The sequence below is a fragment of the Hylobates moloch genome, unplaced genomic scaffold (assembly GCF_009828535.3).
Source record: "Hylobates moloch isolate HMO894 unplaced genomic scaffold, HMol_V3 SCAFFOLD_4, whole genome shotgun sequence".
Lineage (NCBI taxonomy): Eukaryota > Metazoa > Chordata > Mammalia > Primates > Hylobatidae > Hylobates > Hylobates moloch.
In genome coordinates, this window is record NW_026652279.1 from 147766258 (window position 1) to 147776871 (window position 10614).

At 38.6% G+C, this 10614-nt stretch overlaps 1 long non-coding RNA gene across 1 annotated transcript; it reads left to right on the forward strand.

Moving 5' to 3' along the window:
* The first annotated feature begins 7837 nt into the window (after positions 1-7837).
* On the forward strand, positions 7838-9751 carry LOC131383415 (uncharacterized). Its single transcript, XR_009213418.1, has 3 exons — positions 7838-8168; positions 8304-8398; positions 9655-9751. It is a non-coding gene; the product is annotated as an uncharacterized LOC131383415 (long non-coding RNA).
* The last annotated feature ends 863 nt before the right edge of the window (positions 9752-10614 follow it).

Here is a 10614-nt window from a genome sequence, read left to right on the forward strand (position 1 = left end):
GAGAAATACCTCAATACCCGGGTATTGAGAAATACCTGAATACCTCACCCAACTAAATACTCATAATTCTATATTTTTCTTTGTATTATATTCAAAAGAATAATCAAATATTTATAACCTAGATATCTTTCTTTCTTCCTATGCAAATATTAGTTGTTAAGACACCTACAATTTTCCTTACTGTCAGCCCATTTTCTGAAGCTATAACAGAATAACGAGACTGGATAATTTATAAAGGAGGGTGGTTTAAGTTCATTATTCTGGAGGCTAGGAAGTCCAATACCAGGCCACAGCATCTGTTCAGCTTTTGGTGAGGCTCTCATGCTGCATCATAATACATAAGAGAAGAAGAAGGAGAAGCAAGTGTATGCAAAAAGTGACCAAACACAACAGGCAGTCTTGCTCATCACAGTTTGTTCTTGTGGTAGTAACTAATCCAGTCCTAGGAAAGCAGATCTCGCTCTCTGGAGAACGGCATTAATGCCTCCTAATGGACTAATCATTTATTAAAAACACCACCTTCCAACACTGCCACACTGGGGACCAAGCCTCAACATATGTTTTGGTGGGGACAAATCATATTTAAACCATAACACTTAAGATTACGGTTGTTTTATAAATAGATAAAGTGAGTTGAGTTGTGTTTGACAGATTCTACTCAAGCCCTGAATAAAGACAAAGAATTTATTGGGTACATTTAACATAAAAACCTAAATTATGTAACATTTTGCAGTTTTTTCTTCATAAAATGCTGCATCTAACTTCTTTCTTTAGCTGAAATCTTGTCATCAAGCAAACAAAAATCCCTTTGTAGCATCATAAGTGAAATTTTCTCACCCATCCCTGCATAATTTGCAAATTCTGTTGAAAACCTGCAGGAACACTTTCAGAAATCTCTGTGGGCCTCATGTAAAGCACCATTCTGCTTTAAAGCCCTAGTAATCAGCATGCAATCTGCTGCAATCCTTTTTCTGGAAGGTCTCTCTGTTATTACTATATCTCTGTAGACATTTAATACCTGAATCACAGTTGATATTTGTCTTTGACCATTTTGTGCTGCTATAACTAACAGAATACCACAGACTGGGTAACTCATAAAGAACAGACATGTATTTACTTGCACTTCTAGAGGCTGGGAAGCTCAAAATTAAGGTGCTGGCCTTTTTGCTGTATCATCTCATGGTGGAAGGTGGAAGGGCAAGAGTGCGTGAGAGAGCAAAAGGGGTCTGAACCGCATCATTTTAAAAGAAACCCACTTCAGGGAAAAAAAGCATTAATCCACTCATGAGAGAAGAGCCCTTATGGCTTAATCACCTCTTAAAGATCTCACTTCTTTATACTATTACAATTATGATTAAGTTTCTACCGCCTGCTTTTTGGAGGACACATACAAAATATAGCATTTCCTTTATTCCAAACCTATAATAAATTCAGAAAGAAACAATAGTATTTATCATCTATCCAATTCTCCAGAATTTGTCCCTCAACTTCCTTATCTGTAATGACTTACATTTACACTCCTTTATTTCAGTAATTCTGTGGTAGACCCATTCGGATTGGGCTGTGTGTCAACCTTGCCTCCACTACTTGCCAAATGTGCAAATTTCTGAAGTACATTGTAAATCAATTTCCCTAGCTATAATGCTGAGGATGATAAAATAATAGCATTAAGTTTATGTTCATATAATGAACTTCTATTCAACCATTTCATATAAATGATCCCTAGAATTTTATTCTTATTTCATCCACTGGTTCTACACAATTTAAATGACTTCACATTGCCCAAAGAATAACATAGGAACTTGTTGATTTGGGTATGTGAAATAATTCTTACTTTGTCCTTGCTTACCTTTCTTAACTCTTACTATGTCACACTTTTTCATTCATCGTATACAGTGGCTACACTAAAAAACTTTACGAAGTTCTTCTACATCTCTATTCAATATACAACTAAAATGTTCATTTATCCTAAGAAACTCATTTTTTACATACAAGCTAAAGTGTAATTTAGGCAAAATGTTAGTAAATGTGAGAACTTCCACACTAAAGATCTACCATACATCTAGTTTTTTTTTTAATTATTTTGAAACATTTATTCTTACAGAAAACTAGACAAATTACAAATGCCCAGATTGCTGAATTATCACAAACATCTGTGTAACCACGAATCTGGCCAAAATGTGGACTCATTCATACTTGGACATATTAAATACCCATTTTTCTGCTCTTACCTCAAGTCTATTACACTAACCCAAGTTAATTAGCTTTTGAAATAGCTGATATATTTATATATAGTTTTTCTCCACCTCTAAAATTTGCAGTTCAGTTATGATCCCCATTCATTTTTAAAATTCCTATTATACTTACAAATAACTTGCCCAGATATTTTCCCAAATGATTTTTCATGCTTTGGAGGGAAGTATTACCACATAATATAGATAAAAATTAAAAGCAAACAAACAAAAAAAAACCCTGTTGTTATATTTGCTCAGTCGCCTTGATTGCGGCTTTGTGATTAGTTTTAAATCCCTTTAGCACAGACAATCAGGAGTGCTTAGTCGGCTTTTGAAAAAATCAGGAATTTTTTCCCCTGTCAATGGCAACAAAGATGTTGGCATACCACATCCTAGCTATATATTTTGGTGTGTGACTGAACTAGAAGGTAAACTGAACGCAACTAGTTTTATTGCACAAGTCCTGTTAGATCTGCTAAAAGGTCAGGGACCTAGTTTTCATGAAGCTTATAAATCAAGTTCTGTAGTTATTTCCTTAATTGTTCACTAATATTCCTATATGTGGCAGAATTCAGTCTGAAATTCATTTTCATTGTATCATATTGTGTTATACCGTGCTTATGGGAAGGAAGCTGAGATTATGAATTTAAAATATACATTACACGTGAGTAACTCAACTGTCCTGGGTCATTTCATAGCAGTCTATAAGGCAAATCTTTGTTTTATTTAATATTGCATACTTCTACTCCTCCTCTCCCATCCTGCCTTGATTTACCCCATTACCAGGAATTTCTTTTATTTTAAAGATCTCGCCTAATTGACCAATATCCAGGACTTTTTTGATATCCAACTAAATTTAATCCTGCTTCCAAATACTCAGAAGAGAGAAAACTTGGGATCTAATCAATTTGGTACTGCTGCTACTTCCCAGGGACTTGAGTTAGCAAGTTTGCCAGCTGCCCCTGCCTTTTGTGACTATTCATCCCCTACTAATGAGTGACTTCTGCTTGGTCCAAATCACTTCTGAGTACATTGGCTTGTATGAGCACAGCAGCTCATACACATTCAACAATTATTCTTACATTTCTCCAAAACTCTACGATCACCCTTAGCCATATGATTTGCTGAAGCCAGCCTTCCTCCATGAAATTTAGTTTATTGTATCGATCATGAATGAGAGTCCAGAAGCTTTCATACTTCTTGACGTTTTCATGATGTATTCTTGTTATGTGTGTCCTTTCCTCCACCACCTTATTCCATCGGAGGAGTCTTGAAAATGTGAACAATATAGTGGAAGGAGTGAAAGTATCATGCCCCTTCCTCCCAGGAGGCTACCTGGTCGGCATGCAGACTTTCCCTCTCTTTTCTTTGTGACAGCTCTGCAGCAAGAAGGTTTTGTAAGAAGCTGCCTTTGTCAAGACACAATAGGTCCTTTTTTTACCCTTACCCTGTATAAATGTGCTTTCTGGCATAATATTTGCATGAATAAAAGAGAATAATCGTATGACTTCTTAGCAGAACAAAGATGATGTACTCCAAGGTGACTTTCTGTTTCTAGATACAGAAGACAAAGAAAAGCCCAGCATAAAATTTTGTCTTCTGACACTTCATAGTTCATGTCTATTCTTTCCCATTTAAAATCATCTTGAATGTTTGAATGGTTCATTTTCCTTCAAATTACTATTTAAATAAATAGATATAAACACTAAAACACAAATGTTAGTGATCTATTTTTATCACAGTTCTTACCTAAATGCTACAATAATGAAGTACTGAACTTTTTTCTATGTATCGAGTTTTACATATATATAATAAAATAACATATATATACATATATACACAATATATATATATAGCAAAATTAAGATTTTTGAAGAACAGCAATTTACTTAATAGGTAATACTGAAAAGAACATTATGTATTATAAATTTCAAACATTTACAGTATTCAGTATTTCCATTCATATCAATATGCACATAGACACCCAAATATACCTGCATAAACAGATTATCCAGCTGAAAAATTTTAACACTTTTTACAGAAAGAGTTGACTGTGCATTCATTTTCCTGCTTACACTGAAATGCCATTATTCAGCAGCCTTTTTATTGTCTTATTACTTAAGGAGAGAAAACAAATTAGGGACCCATTGTCTGTCATGCTTCAAAACTCTGAATATTCTGAGTTTTCAATCGTTAGTTAACTCTACAGACTAATATTTTCATTCCTGAGCAATCTCTGCATTTTTCGTTGTCCACTTTCATAAGCAGAGCCTGCTCCATTCTAGGATTGCTCCTGGATATGTCTGTTACTTTTCTGGATGAAATTTAGTTTCTATCTATTTTTTCTCTCTGGCTATAGTTCTTTCCAAAGAAACTTTCCTGGAGCTAATTTTCGCTTTCTGTTGCATCCCATACACATCAATGTATCTGGGTGAATATCATCCAAAGAACAAACAGATAACTTGTTTCTGATTGTCTCAGGGTTATAGAGGCATTTCTAATTGTCACAATTCAGGTGCTTTACGATGTGTTATTTCTGGATTCCAATAATGAACATAAGTCATGGCTTGCCTATAATGTCTTTAGTTTACCTGTGTTATCCCTAGGTTTTTCCTGGTTCAGAATTTATAACAAAATGTTAGCTGTCTAATTATGAAATGTTATTCAAAGTTATAGAAATGTAAGCCATGGTGGTTTTGCATTGTATTTCCAATTTTTCCTATGCCTTTGTCTAGTAAGGTGTAAGATGCATGTTCAGTGAACACATGGCTAAATTTTAAAACCATCAGTAATTCTTCCCTCTTTTCTTGGATAGATTCTGGCTCAAGGTAACTCTTTTGGTCAGCTCAGTCTGCTACAAAAAATGCCATAGATTGGAAGCTTAGAAAAGCAGAAATTTATCTATCATACTTCCGGAGGCTGGGAAGTCCAAGACTAAGTAACTGGTAGATTAAATAAATGTCTGATGAGGACCAACTCCCTAGAGGGCCATCTGTTCTCTGTATCTTCACATGTTGGAAGGTGCAAGGGAGCTGTTTGGAGTCTCTTATCTAAGGGCACTAATTCTATTCATTAAGTCTCTACCCCCATGACTTTATCTAAACTTGATACCTTCAAAATCCCACTTCTTAGTATCATCACATTGAGAAATAACGTTTCAACATAAGAATTTTGGTAGGACACATGCACTCAGTCCATAACAGTAATTAAAAATTATAGTTCAAGGGTCCTTGTTCACTGATAAGATGAAGCATTCTTTTGTAAAAATAGTGAAATTCAGTAACACCATCCAGCATAATTGGAGAAGTATTAAAATATTGCGGTCATTAAAGGTCCCTTGTTTAACCAGAAGTCAGGCTTAAAATCCGTGAAATCAGTAAAAAATGTAGAAACTTATACTTTAAATGTAAGTAAATATAATGATCAATAAAAATGTCTTTCATCATTTGTAAAGGAAAAAGATAACATGTCCCTACTTAATACCCACCTAAGTGTGACTAAACATTAAGCAGGTTTGTTCCTGACTCTAGGCCCCTGACCACTTTTTCTTACAGCATTTAATTTAGAAAATTCTCAATGGTAAATTATTTCTCTTCCTTTTGAGATATAACCTTTTTCCAGCCTTTTGCCAGTTATGTAACTCAGGAATGTGTTTCTCAAGGACCTGGGAAAAATTTCTTTGCAATGCAATTATCAAGAAATTAGTACCCCATCTTCTTAGTCCCTGTGAGACAGTATAAGTCTAACTTCTATAAGTACCAATAAGCAAACACACTTGGCCTAATTACATTGACCAATCTCTCCTCTAATATCCTCCAGTAATTTTCCACTACCTCATCTCAGCACTCAATAATTCTTCCACCTTTTGTTTTGTGGCATTGAATTCAATCTCTTCCCCCAACCCTCATTGCAATAGTCTTGATCTCTATTGCAACAGTCCTACAAAAAGTTTTTCTTGCCTGTTTAACACAATCAGGTATATTTTTTTAATCCACTTCCCTCTTTAAAAAAATTGTTTCCTTCAAGACATACTGAGTTCGAGTCCTTACTATAACCTGTGAAATAGAGATAAATCTCTCTAAGGATTAAGCTAGATATTCCAGGTTTTACAATGAAGTGATATCTCCAAGTCGGCAGACTCAAAACCTCCAGCTATGTAAAAATGTATCACTAAAAGTGGCCCAGTGATATCTCACAACATGTAAAGGAAATTGTTAGGAGGTCTAATTCAAGATAAGTTATTCTTTCTTCTGTTTGCTGTATAAAATGCGTAAGATTTTATCCTAACTTAGTGCTACCTTTTGTGATCAATTACATTCATATAAATCTATTAAAGTTTACCGTGGTCAAAGGATAATGGAATCCCCTTAAAGTCCAAGCCCTAATACCCTGAACCTGTAAATATGTGCGTAGTAAAAAGGAATTTGCAGATGCATTTAAGTCAAGAATTTTAGGATGGGGAGTGTTTCAGTCCCTCTGCATTGCTATTAAGGAATACCTGAGAATAGGTAATTTATAAAGAAAAGAGGCTTATTTTGGCTTACCGTTCTGCAGGCTCTACAGGAAGTATGGTGCTGGCATCTATGCCTGGTTAGGGTCCTCAGGAATCCTACAATCATGGCGGAAGATGAAGGAGGACCAGGCGTATGACATGGTAATGAGAGGTGACAGCCTGCTGGCAGCCCTCACAGACCTCCCTCACTCTCGGGGCCTCCTCCGCCTCTGCGCCCACTCTGTCAGCGCTTGAGGAGCCCTTCAGCCCGCCGCTGCGCTGTGGGGCCCCTCTCTGGGGGCTGGCTGAGGCCGCAGCTGGCTCCCTCTGCTGGCGGGGATGTGTGGAGGGAGACGCGACGGCGGGAACCACGGCTGCTTGCCTCGCTCGCGGCCCAGCGTGAGTTCCGGGTGGGGGTGGGCTTATCGGGCCCCACACTCCGAGCGGCCGGCCGGTGCCCGGGCAGTGAGAGGTTTAGCACCTGGGCGAGTAGCTGCAGAGGGGGCGCCGGGTCCCCCAGCACTGCCGGCCCGCCCGAGCCACGCTCGAATTCTTGCCGGCCTCAGCCGCCTCCCCGCGGGGCAGGTCTCAGGACCTGCAGCCCGCCATGCCCGGGCCCCCCTGCGGTGGCCTCCTCCACGCGGCGCCGGGTCCCATCTACCGCCCAAAGGTGAGGAGTGCAGGCGGGGCGGGGCGGGGCCGGGGAGGCGGGACTGGCGGGCAGCTCCACCCACGGCCCTGGCGGGGATAAGCTAGGCGCAGCCAGCTGGGCTTCTGAGTCCGGTGGTGACTTGGAGAACTTTTGTGTCTAGCTTAAGGTTTGTAAACACACCAATCAGCACTCCATGTGTCTAGCTCAAGGTTTGTAAACACACCAATCATCACCCTGTGTCTAGCTCAAGGTTTGTAAAGGCACCAATCACTGCTCTGTGTCTAGCTAATCTAGTGGGGACTTGGAGAACTTTTGTGTCTAGCTCAGGGATTGTAAACGCAACAATCAGCACCCTGTCAAAATGGACCAATCAGCTCTCTGTAAAGTGGACCAATCAGCAGGATGTGGGGCGGGGCAGATAACGGAATAAAAGGTTGCCCACGCTAGCAGTGGCAACCTGCTAGGGTCCACTTCTAGACTGTGGAAGTTTTGTTGTTTCACTCTTTGTGATAAATCTTGCTGCTGCTCACTCTTTGGGTCCCTATTGCCTTTATGAGCTGTAACACTCACCGCGAAGGTCTGCAGCTTCACTCCCCAGGCTAGCGAGATCAGGAACCCACTGGGAGGAATGAACAACTCCCAACGGGAAGAATGAACGACTCCAGACACGCTGCCTAAAGAGTTGTAACACTCACCACGAGGGAGGGTCTGTGGCTTCATTCTTGAAGTCAGTGAGACCAAGAACCCACTAATTTCAGACACAGTAAGACAGGAAGCAGGAGAGAAAGAGGTGAGGAAGTTCTAGGCGCTTGTAAACAAGCAGATCTCATGTAAACCCATGGAGTGAGGCTCATTTATTACTGGGAGGATAGTAGAAAGCCATTCATGAGGGATCTGACCCCATGACCCAAACACTTTCTGCTAGGCCTCACCTCCAACAGTGGAGATCATATGTCAAAATGAGATTTGAAGAGGACAAACATTTAAACCGTGTGAGAGAGATTATACTGGATCATCCAGGTGAGCCTAATGTAATCACAAACATCCTTCTAAGGAGAAGAGAGGCAAGATATTCAGAGTTGAAGGAATTAGTGTCAAAAGCTGAGGTATAGGTCTGTCAGTCCGGGAATGCGAACTCCTTTTAGTAATGGAAGAAAAACAATAAAGCAGATATTTCCAAAAACTGTACAGAATGTACACAGCCCTGCCAACATCTTGGTTTTAGGACTTCCTGTATCCAAATCATTAAGTAAGTAGATTTATACAGTTTAAACCTCAGTTTGGGCCGGGCGCGGTGGCTCACACCTGTAATCCCAGCACTTTGGGAGGTTGAGGCGGGTGGATCACGAGGTCAGGAGATGGAGACCATCCTGGCTAACAACGGTGAAACCCCGTCTCTACTAAAAGCACAAAAAATTAGCCAGGCATGGTGGTGGGCGCCTGTAGTCCCAGCTACTCAGGAGGCTGAGGCAGGAGAATGGCGTGAACCCAGGAGGCGGAGCTTGCAGTGAGCCAAGATCCGGCCATGGTACTTCAGCGTGGGTGACAGAGCGAAACTTCGTCTCAAAAAAAAAAAAACCCACAGTTTGGAGTAATTTGTTACAGGAATAGGAAACTAACGTAATTATCCAATAATAAATTGTGTTCTTTTTCTCTTCTGTATTGGTACAAAGGATTCTTTCTATTGGTAGCACTATTTTATTTTTATAACAGTACAGAAAATAGAAGCTGGGTAATTATATGATGAATATAAAGAATAGCCAGGGCTCACATCTGTAATTCCCAGCACTTTGGGAGGATGAGGCGGGCAGATCTCTTGAGCTAAGGAGTTCGAGACCAGCCTGGGCAACCTGGCGAAACCCCGTCTCTACAAAAAACTTAGCTGGGCATGGTGGCACACGCCTGTATTTCAAGCTACTCAGGAGGCTGAGGTGGGAGGCTCACCTGAGCCCAGGAGACAGAGGTTTCTGTGAACTGAGATCACACCATTGCACACCAGCCTTGGCAATAGAGTAAGACCCTGTCTCAGGGAAAAAAAAAAAAAAGAAATAGACTGAAAGCTCCTGTGATGGTGATTCATCACTTCTTCAGTAAATCAAATCTGAAGTTTCTAGTGTATTTTCTTAGTTGATGCATTTTTTTAAATTCTGTAGTAAATCCCATTGCTAGACAAAGAGCTAACAAAAGATAGTGCTTTTTAAATGAGATGTGTGCACTATTTTAATAAGAATGTTCATGATGAGCATGTCACTCCATAAAATATTTTTTGACAACAGCTATCTACCATGGCAGATGGAGGTGGTGAAGATATCACTGAACTCATGAAACCATAGGAATCAAGTCTTCTGAAGTAGCACCATTATCAACTTCCACAGTGAGTATTTACTCTAAAAACACAGTGATATTACATGTGCAGCTGCAGAAAACCATTCATATATTATCTTGATGATTATTTTGATCAAATGACTTTTCATCTAAATTAATTATAATAATTTTTATCAAAGTTTTCATGTGCATATAGAAGAGTGAATTGATATTTGTGAATGCATGAGTTGAACTGGCAGAAGAAAATATTTGCAAACAGTTAAAAGCTGAAAATTTTATACCAATATCATCTAATGCATTAAGTAGAAAATCAGCTAACTGCAAAAAATGATTCAAGTGTTTTCATTCAATTTAGGAACTCAAAGTAATGTTTTTGAAAGTACATTTCAATAAGGTAGATTATATGACATTTTAAAGTATGTTATGATAAATCCAGTGAAAATTACATCAGTAATAAAATTATATATTTTCTTGATAAAATGCATTGTGAATTTGGTAAAGCAAATGTCATTGTGGAAACAACATTTTCATAAGGCCAGAATTACCATGCAGTAAGTTGTAATAATTTAATCCAAACAAACTTTAATAGACTACCAGTTAAGAAGAAGCTGAAGTTATTAAATTTACACACACATACATGTCACATCACAACTTTTTTAAAATATGAGACTGATGCCAATGCTAAATATACAAAATTACTCCAGTATGACAATATCTACTTTCTATTTCTGCTGCCCATCGTAAATTTGAATTGAAGAATGTATAAACTTTTGAAGAAATGATTATCTATAATGCTATTCAACACTTTTATTAAAAAATCTGATAAAATTGTGTTTATGTCCCAAATTGACAAATAAATCTCCAGAATATTCAACTCCTGGTAGCTTTCTAGTGAATTGCAGTTACTGAAA